Genomic DNA, 12,797 nt, shown 5'->3' with positions numbered 1-12,797 from the left:
CTCGACTGCGGCATTTTCTCTTGCACTTGATTTACTTTCATTTTGTTTTGTGCAATAACATGCTGTCCAGGCTGCAGCCTGGGAGAATTGGGCTGTACCATATAGGCTAGGTGTGCAGTAGGCTGTACTACATAGGTTTGTGTAAGTGCACTCTATGATGTTCATACAATGACGAAATTACCTGATACATTTCTCAGAACTATCCCTGTAGGTAAGCAGTACATGACTGTGTCTGCTTCTAATTTAAGCTAATTTAACAGTTTTTTAAATTATCTTTCTCAAAGATAAAATCAATCAGATAAGAGTAATCAATTCTTATGAATCTGATGAAGACATTTTAATTACACATCTGGGTGTGAAGTTATTTCTTTTTTTGGGGGGATATCCTTATACTTTAAAATTTTTTTAATTTTTAATTTTATTAATTTATTTTTGTTATAGATGTTTCTCCTTTTTTTCCTCATTGACACCCTCTTCCCCATCCCCCTACCCCGTCCCCACCTTTGTTGTCCATGTCCATTGTTCATACATACATGCATATAAGTTCTGTGGTTTATCTCTTCCCTTCACCCCCTCTTCTGGGGATTGTCAGTCTGTACCCTACTTCCACGTCTCTGGGTCTACCCTATTCCTCAGACTGTTATGTTCATTATATTCCACAAATAAGTGAGATCATGTGATATTTGTCTTTCTCTGCTTGGCTTGTTTCACTTAGAATAATACTCTCCAGGTCCCTCCATGTTGTCTCAAAGGATAAGAGATCTTTCTTACAGATGCATAGTACTCCATTGTGTATATGTACCACAACTTTTTTTTTATTTTATTTTTTTATCCTTACCTGAGGACATTTTTCCATTTTTTTGTTCAGATAGAGCGGGAGGGAGAGAGAGGAAGAGAGAGAGAGAGAAACATCGATGTGAAGGGACACATCGAGTGGTTGCCACCCGCACGACCAACCACGGCCAGGGACAAACTGCAACCGAGGCACGTGCCCTTAGCGGGAACTGAACCCGGGTCTCTCTGTACCGCGGGCCGACGCTCCAACCGCTGAGCCAAACCGGCCAGGGCTACCACAACTTTTTATACATTTGTTTACTGATGGACACTTGGGCTGTTCCCAGATCTTAGCTATTGTAAATAGTGCTGCTATGAACATGGGGGTACATATATTCTTTCTGATTGGTGTTTCAGTCTTCTTAGGGTATATTCCTAGAAGTGGGATTGCTGGGTCAAATTGCAATTTCATTTTTAATATTTTGAGGTAACACCATAGTGTTTTCCATAGTGGCTGCACCAGTCTGCTTTCCCACCAGCAGTGTACTAGAGTTGGGTATGAAGATATTTCTAAAGGTCAGTTTCATATATCTCAACTGTAAAGTCACTGCTGCCTCAAACACTCCAGAAGCTGGTGAATGAACCTGGAGTTACTATACTTTAAAGTTTTGTATTTCCACTTTGACAATAATATTGGATCAGAAGCTACAATGTGTTGGGTATATATTGTTACTAGTCTTCTGATTTCTGCTTTATAAGTGAGGCCAGTCAGGCTCAGAGAGATGAATAATATACCCAAGGTCACATGGCTAGTAGGTGCTAGTTCCAGAATTTGAACTCAGGCCATCAACCCTGTCTCTCCATGTTTCTGCTTCATAAATACAAACATTGGAGATACATAAGTGAATAAAGCAGAACACATTTCCTGACCTCCTAAAGTTTACATTTTAGTGCAGGTGGATGACAATAAACAAATGAAACATAAATGCTAGGAAGGAAAGTCAGGTTGAAGAGGCTACAAAGAGACTGGACAAGTGTGTGTGTGTGTGTGTGTGTGTGTGTGTGTGTGTGTGATATGAGATGCAGGAGAAAGCCTCTTTAATAAAGTATTACTTGAACATAGACCTGAAGGAAATGAGGGATGAACAATGTGAATATCAAAACAAAAGTGCTCAGCCTGGCTGGTGTGGCTAAGTGGTTGAGCGCCCACCCATGAATCAAGAGGTCCCTGGTTTGATTTCTGGTCAGGGCACATGCCCAGGTTGTGGGCCAAATCCCCACAACCCAGTGTGAGGCATGCAGGAGGTGGCCAGTCGATGTTCTCTCTCATCTATCTCTCTCTCCCTCTCCCTTCTTCTCTCTCTAAAAATCAATAAAGAAAGAAAAATTTCAAAAAAAAAAAAAAAAAAGTGCTCAAAGTAGAGGGAGTAGCCACTGGGGGTGGGGGTGGTGCTCAGTACATGGTCCTGAGAGTTGATAGAAATAATATTTTTCTGTTTGTTAAGGTAAAAAGTCTGAGCATTATGAGAACACATGCTTTCATAGTTATCTGATCCCCCCACCCTTATTTTTAGAATTCTTTGCCACTTACTTGTTATCTGTACTCTAACCCTAGCTTACAAAGTTAAAAAAATACTTTATGTCATCTTTACATGTATTTAAAATGTTCTGTGCATCAGTGACCTGCAATTATGTTGGCTACTCGGTCATCCTTTTACGGTTAAATTGAAAACTAGTCAAGGGCCTTCACAGCGAAAGCTTCAACCGAGGGGTATCAGTTTTCTGTGGCTGCTGTGACCAGTTACTGCTGGCTAGGTGGTTTACTACCACAGAAATGTATTCTCTGGAGGCTAAAAACCTGAATTCAATGTGCCAGCAGGGAGCCTCCCTCTAAGGTGTCCGTGCGGACCCTTGGCATTCCTTGGCTGCGGTAGCACCTCTCCATCCCGGCCTCTGTTGTCACATGGCCTTATTTTCTGTGTCTCCTCCTCTGGGTCTCCAAATCTCCCTCTCCTTGTAAGGACACCCATCATTGGATTGTCTATGAAAGAAAGTTCAAACCTATAGAAAAAATGTGTAAGAGTGTATTTGAGCCAAATGAGAGGGCTGACCCAGAAGCACCACCTCAGGGATTGAGGGGCGCTCCCGAGAAGAGCAGTGTTGCAGTTTCTTGTGTGCACTTAGAGCCACAGGAGAAAACGTAAGGAAGGTGGCCTGAAATCCGCTGGCGGTAGATTCAGGAGGTGGAAGAAAGCAAAGAAGGGAAATCTCTAGGATTGAATGAATCGTAAAGTGGAGGGACGCACACTTCTTTTACATTGGTGGGCACAGGATAGCTAACATTGAACATTTACAGTAAGTGGAGGTGGTATGTGGGCAACAAGATAACACAGGAGTTCCGTGGTCTGCTCTGGTGCTGATGATTGTGCCACAAAAAAATTAGTCTGGCATTGCAAACGTACGTCATCCTAGATGCATAAGAACAATGGACTGGGCTTACTTAAGGTAAATATCGACCTGTGCTAAGGAAGCTATAGGCCTGAGTTGTGACTACCTACCATGACCTGTCTAGTTAAGAATAAACCAAAGAACTTATGCGTATAAGCCTAACCAATGGACATAGACAACAATGCTGGGGGTGGGGGGCAGGAACAGGAGGAGGGTGTCAGTGGGGGGAAAGGAGAAACATCTATAACAAAAGTAAATTAATTAAATTTAAAAAAATTGATGATTAGATCATTCTGTGTGGTTACATTTGGTCACTGAGCCTGTCAGGCCTGCCATGCAGCCCCTGAGCTTGTCTGGTTGGCCCTGTAGACTCTTTATGTTCGCAGAATTTAGGGCCTACCCTAATTCAGTATGACCTCATCTTAACTTGATTACATCGGCAAAGACCTTATTTCTAAATAAGGTCACACTCACCGGTTCTTGGGGGACACTCTTCACCCCAGGACAGAGGGGAAAGCCCAAGTATAAACGGCCATGTAATCAAGAGGAAAGAATTTCTTTCATCCCATCCCCGACCTCACAAGTACAAATTCATTCACTTCAAGTCTCTCATTGATAACCGGAGTCAGAAAACGTTTTCTGTGAAGGACCAGATAGTAAACATCGTGGGCTCTGTGGGCCATCGGTTCTGCTGTTGTGGTGTGAGAGCAGCCATAGAAAACACTTAAATGAATTAACATGGCTGTGTTCCAATAAAACTTTATTTACAACAGGATGCAGGCTCTGTTTGCTGGGATTATAGACTGCCAATTCCTGAGATATATATATGTATATAATTGAGAAATTGCTAAAAAATATAGAAATATATATATAGCTACCTAAATTCCTATGAACTTTGGTAGACATTCCAGTAACTGTGGTTTAATTCAGAAAAAAATTAAATTACAGTCATACTATTTTCCAAAGAATTATATCCACTTCTTTAAATAACTTCTTTTTCGTCTTTCTCTGATATTAAAGAAGAAAAGGGGGAAAAATTTACGTGTGCCAGGAATACTGGAGTTGAAGTGCTAGCTGAATACGACTATGAACACAATGTGGTTTTTAGTATTTTGCAATAAAGTAAATGTTGACGTTATCCCAGGAAATACTATAACCATCATACAGCCGTAACCAAGCAGTGCCAATTTAGTCGAGTAAAAAATAGTGCATTAGAGTGCAATTTAATGTGTTGTGGGAGATTTTCATGGATGTGGACATCTGGTTATGACCATGGTGACTAGGTCCAAAAGAAGCCAAAGGAATTTTACTGGATACTTGAAAATATAACTAAGAACAAGATTGCCTTAAGAATAATCAGCCCTCTTATTTACTGGGCTCTTTAGTTTATTTCCAGAAATATTAAGACAAAGCAAAATGGAAATACTTAAAGGACATTAAACAGCAAGGGATTTTACCTCTGGAGAAGGACACACAACGCAACACCCTGAAGAGGTGTGGCACCAGTGGAAATGTGTGTGGGGGAAGGGCGGTGCGCCCCCGGGCTACTGTGCAGATTGCTATGCAACTGCTGTGCCCAGAAATTCTGGCACAAAGTGGAATTTAGGAACCGGGTAGTCTTCAAGACCCAGGGACATTCTCTTTGTGGCAGTGGCCACCTCAGTTAGGGGAGACAGGCCCCTTCGAGCTTGTCTCTCTGGTTTTGGGGTGGATCCCAGGGCTCTCACCTTGTCAGGATAAACGAGGATGAACAGTCACTGTACGTTCTTCCTCATGTGATGCAAGGCCACGTGTCATTGTGTCAGCTGATTCAGAAAATTCAAATGGGTCTATCTTCCAGTGATGGACACGACTGGTCAGTCATAAATGGATCAGAGAGTTCGTTTCACCACGTGGACTGCCCAAGCCGGCCTGTGCAGGGAGACTCTCTTCCTCTGGCTCCTCTGCCCACTGATGACGGGCAGTATGAGCTGAGCGTTTAATATCTGTGATTAGTGCTTGGGGTTGACAGTGAAGTGTGCATTAGAACCTGGAAACAGGCAGATAAATGTTACTCTCTTAGAATTAAATTAGTAAAATAACACAAATAACACATGATGGATGGATGAATACCTTAAAAAAACAGTGCATGTCATAGGTTAAAAGGAAGCATGGCAAGGAGTGGAAATCCAATCCAATCCAAATGGAAGGTGACTTAAAGTGGTACCCTGATTGATGTTGGCATTATCTCTAGAGACCAGGGAGATGAGGGGGATGAGGGAGATGAGCTGGGGACGAAAGGAGCCTGAAGGGTAAGAACTAGCACCGTGTCCTCCACTGTGCCCGTGAGCGAGCGTGCTCTCCCCAGCTGGTACGATGGTTGTCGTGGAGCTTACTGGTTGTTCTGGACAGTCTACATCATGAACACCATTAGTTGATGACTGTGATTCTGCTTTACACCTGGACTCCCCGAGGCTGAGACATGTTGAATGACTTACCCACCGTCTCACGGCCGGTTAGCAGAGCGCCAGCCCAGCCTGTCCGGAGTGGACGCCATGCCCTCTGGCTGTTCCTCTGCCTCCCGGGCGTGTTTCCTCATGGAGGGGCTATTCGGCCATGGAAGATTGGTCCTACCAGCCTGTAGCATCATTCAGAGAACACATCCATTTTTTAATTCTGTACTTGTTAACTTTATTGGTTGGGGTAGATCAAACTTCTATAACAAACAAGACCCCAAAACACAGTGACTCACACACCATAGAAGTTTATTTCTCTTTTGATCAAAAACCAGAGAAAAGTTAGCAAACGACTCTTTTCCATGTGGGGAATCAGTAAATCACGTTCCTTCCCTCTTGTGTCTCGACCATTCCCGAGAGTCCTGTTTGCACTTGTGACACGCTGGCAGAAGGGGAGAGGAAGAGCAGGAGGGAGGTTTCAAATCAGACCCCTTGAACTCAAACAGCAGCTCCGCTATTTGCATGCTACAGCCTAAGTATGAACCCTCTCAGCCCATTCCTCATCTAAGGTTTAAATGAGATGTCACGCTCGGCTGGCGTGGCTCAGTGGATTGGGCATCCTCCCATGGACCGAGAGATCCTGGTTCAATTCCTGGTCAGGGCACATGCCTGGTTTGTGGGCTCGATCCCCAGTAGGGGGTGTGCAGGAGGTGGCCAATCGATACTTCTCTCTCTCTTCCTCTCTTTCTAAAAAGAAAAAAATCCATCAAAAAAAAAAAATTAAAGGAGATGTTACATGTTTAGTGCAGTGCTCAGCTCAATAAGTTATTAGCTATTTACTATGTACCTGGCATACTTTCCTAGAAACGGCACTGTGACATTAGAATTATTCCCCTTTTACAGAGGAGGAAACTGAGGTCACACAGCAATAAATGAAAGACCTGGGACTGGGATCTGCACCCGTTTTCCTAACTGCCGAACGATACTTTCTCATAAGTTAAGTGTGGGCATCACTGGTGTCTGGCATAAGAGAACTGAGTTCCCTACGCTCTGTTCCAATGTTTTCAGTATGAACTAGATCTGAAATGTAACAGTCAATTTACGTTCCTTGTTCCCTCCACCCTCGGTCTGAGGAAAGGCAGCTTCCCCCAGGAAACCATACAGCATGTGGAAATACTTGCTGACACAAACCAAAAGTGAACTCGAATAACTTTTTATTTCCAAAGGAGACCTCTTAAAATACTTCCTTTTAGAGAGTAACCACCAGACAAGGTTATACTTTAGGAAAACAAGCTTGGATGGAGAAGATGGAGTTTTTAAAAAAAATATTATTATACTTTTACAAGTCAGAAACCATATGGAATTTCCACTCTCACATATTTTATAAATGACTTTTCCTGGTTTTCTTGAAACTTGATCCTCCAAATGCCAAACTCAGCAAAGTCTGAAGATGAGTTGGTGTCTGGAACTGATATTCCGAAGGCTATTCAGGAAGGAAAGGAGACTTATAGATTCAGAGGAATGAGACATCTTTTTCAGCCATCAAATTTTGACTTGATCTTACCTCTCAAAACCTTATTAATTTTTCTACTTCTGGACTGAAAAAGTACTCCTGTTTTAAAAATTTTATTTATTTATTATGACATTTCCCAAGGAAATGAGGACAATTAGTACATTGACCTAAGAGGATTTTTTATGCCGTGATCTATATACAAAGCAGGCGAAGTTAAACAAAAACAGAGAGGCTCCTGGGCAATGTCATTATTTGATGTTCTTTGGATTAATATTTTAAAAGTATTATTCGGCATTTATAGAATGCGATGTGGTTGTGACTGAGAAGAGTGATTTTTTTTCACTTAAGGGTATTTGGAAGAGACAGGGGCAATATACATTTTGACAGTTTCATAAGAAAGCTGCGGAAACTAGAGGTAGTTGGCACTTCTAATATATTTCTGTGATGTTTGGGTGAATCTATGGATTGTTGGGCTAGCCTCATCCTCAATATAGTTCTGATACAAGATTGACTTTGTATCAGTTAGCAACTGCTTGCTAACAAATTATCCCCCAATATAATGGATCCAAACAGCCATTTATTATCACTCACTGGTCTGTGGGACCCCTGGGCAGGTCTGCTGACCCGGGCGGGGCTTGGCTGACGTTGGCGGGACTTGTTCAAGGGTCTTCTGTGAGCTGGTGGGTTGTTTGGGAGCTGCCTTGTTCGGGAAGGTCTCTCATCGTCCAGCGTGCTAACTCAGATTTATTTTCTCATGGTGGGGGCAGGAGTCCAAAGGAGAGAAAGCTGCAGCACATGAGGTCTCTTCTGGTCGGGCTGCAGATGCCAATGCCATCGTTTCCGCTCCATTCTGTCAGCCAGAGCAAGGCACAGGCCCATGGGTTCATTTTATTAGTTATTTATTTATTTTTATTGTTGCAAGTTTTACAGACGTCCCCCTTGGTCCCCATCGACCCTCTCCGCCCCGCTCCCACCCCCACCCTGCTTGCCCCAACGCAATGTCTGTGTCTATTTATTTTTCTTTAATTTTTATTGTTGACACTATTACAGATGTCCCCCCCCCCCCCCCCCCCAGTTCCCGCCCCGTCCCTCCGGCAGGCCAGCCAGATTCAAGAATGGGCAGTGGCCGCTGCCGACAGGACCGCAGCCGCCCAGCGACGGGCGTGGAGGGAGCGGGCGTGCCGCCACCTCTACAGTCTGTCCACCGTGGCCGGCAACAGCGAACGCATGAAGCAAATCAAGTTTGTCTCCGACAGTTAACTGCTCCCTTCCCTGTAGTCTATATTAGTGGAAAATGTCGTGGATTTGCAGTCGAAAGGGCAGGGTCAAATCTTGGCTCTGCTATTTCTGTGCACAAGTCCTTTTGCTCACTGAGAATTCACGTCCTCGTCTTTAAAATGATGTGATGGCACCTGCCCACCTGCCTTCTGAGTTTTTTGCGATATAAGCTCTCAGGTGTTTAATAAATAAGGTTTTAAAAAATAAACAAACTTCTCTCTGAGGTGTTGTCCTGGTTCTTGGCCTCGGAAGCCCTTTCTCCTCCAGCACCAGCACCCCACCCTGCCCCCGCAAACATCTTCATTTGGGGTTGTCTTTCCAAAGCCCTCCCCCCACCCTGGTCTGCACCTGCTCTCACTTTTTTCCTCCATCAAAAGCCGACTCTTGCCCTGGCCGGTTTGGCTCAGCGGTTGGAGCGTTGGCCTGTGGTCCGAAGAGACCCGGGTTCGGTTCCCGCTAAGGGCATGTACCTCGGTTGCAGTTTGTCCCCGGCCCTGGTTGGGTCGTGCGGGTGGCAGCCACTCGATGTGTCCCTTTCATGTCCATTTTTCTCTCCCTCCCTTTCTCTCCCTCCTGCTCTATCTGAACAAAAAATAGAAAAATGTCCTCAGGTGAGGATAAAAAAAAAAAAAGCGGACTCTCCTAATTTTATTTTCTTGTCTTTTAAAATTGTTTAGGTAAATTGATAAACGACTTCAACCAAAAATCAATTGAGTCTAGACAAAATTTTAACATCTGTAACATTTTAACCCTTCCGAGGAAATGGGCTGGTTCCCACACTTCCGTGGACCTCTGCTGGGTGCTCAAAGCACCGTGTGTGCACGTGTTCAATCATCGCAGCCGTGGCTTGAGGCCTGGATAGCGGCTTTGGAGCGTCTTTCCCCCTCATCCTGGCTGGATTTCAAGAGCCCAGCCTTGCCGTTGACGAGCTGTGTGATTGTGGGCACAGTGCTTCACTTTACATTTTATTCTTCTCCCTGCACTGAGGACATGTGACAAACTGATCTTGAGAGGCTCTTTGATCACGTATGATACTCGAATATTTATGAAGTGAAATGTGGAGAATGCAGTATGGTGTTGAATATTGTTTTAATTTTGTGGTTTAGTCAAGCAAGTATTTTGACAACTTAGGAAAGTGGAAATCATAATTAAAATACTAGTGTTTTTATTGAGTAGGTTTAGGTTCCTACTTAGCAAGAAGTTACTTGCTATAAAAACCATCTCGTCTCTATTTTACACTTTTAATATCAATTGAAGACTTGTTCTAGTGCAATCAAGAGTTATATCTGATATGAGAAATTTTCTATATAGAGAAATGGGTGATGGAGAGAGAAAGTAAAGGAAGAAAGGGGAGAGGGAAGGGAGAAACTAACACTTATGGAACTCTTACTATGCGAGGAGTAAGACGTGATCACAGAAACATGATCCTTGGCAGAGATTGTTAGCTGTTCTCCGATTGCTAGGTCCTTTTCTTGGGAGCTCAGCTACGTTGCACCTGCCAGCCTCTTGGAGAGTCTGTATCCATGTGCCTGAGTCCTGACCGACAGCGTGAGTGGAGGTGATGCCCAGCCTCCAGGTCTGACTTTAAAAAGCCATCCAACACGCTTCTCCCACTCTTTCCCGCGTCTAGCTTACCTGGCTGGAGGTAATGCCAGGAGCCCTGTAAGCCGTTTGTTGAAGACAGTGGAACTGCTATCGTCCTGTGAACCCGAGGGAGAGGGTGCTGCCGACATGCCGGCCTGCCTCCCACTACAGCTGAGTGAGGGGAAAGGCTGAAGGACGTTGAGCCAGTCTGCGTCTGGGAGTGCACTTGTCACAGCAGTGGCGCATGTCCTGCCTAATACCACGTTCATGCTCAAATCACCTCATGGGGTCGATACTATTTATTTTGTAAAGGAGAAACTGAGATCCAAAGTGAAGAGGTAACTTTCTTAGGATAGACAAATGGAAAGCGAGGTTTGAAGGTGGATGGGTCCAACTCCGCTCACACAGACGGCAAACGTTCCAGCCAGGCCGAGAGGAGAGCCTAGCAGAGTGGTATCCTCAGAATCCTCATCATGTTTTTACATGTTGGACCAAAGAACACCTTTTTATACATTAATGAGCTGAGAGAATAATTCTTACAACGTTGCGAACCCAACAGGAGCAAGAGGCTATGCACCATGACAGTATTCGAGTCGGACAGACTCGAAATCTGCTGTTTGCTGTAAGGCACATCATTTAACTTCTGTTGGTCTCAGCTTTCCGATCTGGAAAATTAAAGTGAAAATTAAAATAAAAAAAAAGAGAAATGCCTAGGAATCACTGATGAATGGTTTATCCATACAAGTTTTCTTTTCCCACTTCCCTTTTATCAATGACTCTCATAAAAAAAAAAAAAAATAGCATACCTTGCACCCAATTGAATCTTACAAAGTTACTCTGTTCTGGGGTATAAAAACCTTCAAAAATAGGGCTGCATGTTAAGATAAATAATATTTTGAAGATGGAAAGGAATAGTAACTGTGGAGCACCTAGCATATATGTGAAGTGCCTAGCACATAATAGGTGCTCAATAATATCTTGATCTTTTTAATAAGGCAAAGTAAACTCTGGGTATTGTGTTTACAGTTGCTTTTGTAATTTTCTTTTCTTGAATTTATCTATTGGGATGCTATTTGCCTTACTATTAGCATAAGTCATAAGTATCCTGCTTTGTTTTTCGGGAAAAGGAGGTAATCTGGGCTGTAGCCATGTTCTCATTAGAGAAATTGAGGGCCCTTAATGGTTAGTGTTCAGGAACAACAAAGCTCCTTTAGTTGCTTAGCAACTGAAACTGGTGGCGGGGGCGGGCAGAGACTGTGTAAGCAGGGGAGAAGAGAAAAGCGGAGAGGAGTGTAAAAAATGCATTTAATGTCCGGGTCATTCCCAGGTGGGTGAAAAGAGATTTATATAGCACTAATATTTATAGCTATAGCCTATTTGTTACATGACTGGAAAATTTAATGAAATAGTTTGAAATTCAGCAGTGGTGAGTCACAGTGGACATTTATTGTCCTGATGCAATATGTAGACTATTTATATAACACGTTGATAGCGAATGAAATATGGGAATGATTTAGCAGGCCTCGACATTTGGAAACCCAGCTTTCTGCATAGACACTACTGCCACCGTGTGGACAATGATGGGAGCTGAAGGATGAGGGATGAGAGTATGAGGGTCCATCTCTGGGGAAATGATAGTGGTCTGCAGGTGGTTTGCTTGTGTCCCTTAGAATAATTTGAAAATTTCTGGTACATTTTTAAGTTTATATGTAAAAACTTAAATTATACATTTAAATAATTGTAAGAAATATAATCTTAGTTTGTGAACTTTGACATTTTAAAATAAAACTGCGTCCTGGCCAGTTTGGCTCAGCGGTTAGAGTGTTGGCCTGCGGTCCAGAGAGACCCTGGTTCGGTTCCCACTAAGGGCATGTACCTCAGTTGCAGTTTGTCCCCGGCCCTGGTTGGTTGTGCGGGTGGCGGCCACTCGATGTGTCCCTTTCACATCGATGTTTCTCTCTCTCTCTCTCTCTCTTTCTCTCTCTCTCCCTCCCACTCTATCTGAACAAAAAATGGAAAAATGTCCTTGGGTGAGGATAAAAAAAAAAAATTAAAAAAAAAAAAGACTGCTATATCACTCCTTTAAATGTATACAATGGAATCCAAAGGGAATCTAAAGGATTTAATACATACCTTTTTAAAGTTACATGAAAATGCTCTTTTAGCGTCGGCCTGCGGTCCCGAGAGACCCGGGTTCGGTTCCCGCTGGGGGCATGTACCTCGGTTGCGGTTTGTCCCCGGCCCTGGTTGGTCGTGCGGGTGGCAGCCACTCGGTGTGTCCCTTTCACATCGATGTTTCTCTCTCTCTCTCTCTCCCTCCCGCTCTACCTGAACAAAAAATGTCCTCGGGTGAGGATAAAAAAAAAAAAAGAAAATGCTCTTTTAAATAAGTAATTTTTACATAATTGCTTTTCTTCCTTAAACTTATATTTGAATTCCACTTCCCCATCCTTATGTTTTATACATATGTACTACTTTTATAAGTATATATTATACATATAGTGCTATATATTACATTTTATATTTGTGTATTTTGCTGTATCAAAAATAAATATATAAATCAGAATTTAAGTTACAAAATGTTTCTGACTATAAGGCTGTATTTATCTATACTTTTCAAGTACACAATTCATTACAAAACACAGATATTGATCTAAAAATATTAGTTCCCTTATCTATGATGAACATTTATTATTGCTAAAATGAGAGAAGTGTACACATGGATACAATCTATGTTTATCATTGTTTCTGGTTGTAAGCCCCAA

The 12,797-nt window shown here is 42.9% G+C and overlaps 1 pseudogene; it reads right to left on the bottom strand.

The window, feature by feature from the left end:
- Positions 1-10,181, bottom strand: part of LOC118623718 — a 53,539-nt pseudogene extending 43,358 nt beyond the window's left edge.
- Between the last annotated feature and the right edge of the window lie 2,616 nt (positions 10,182-12,797).

The sequence above is a fragment of the Molossus molossus genome, unplaced genomic scaffold (assembly GCF_014108415.1).
Source record: "Molossus molossus isolate mMolMol1 unplaced genomic scaffold, mMolMol1.p scaffold_m16_p_10, whole genome shotgun sequence".
In the NCBI taxonomy this organism is placed as follows: domain Eukaryota; kingdom Metazoa; phylum Chordata; class Mammalia; order Chiroptera; family Molossidae; genus Molossus; species Molossus molossus.
The sequence above is the reverse complement of the archived record's forward strand: the minus strand, read 5'-3'. Positions and strand labels throughout refer to the sequence as shown.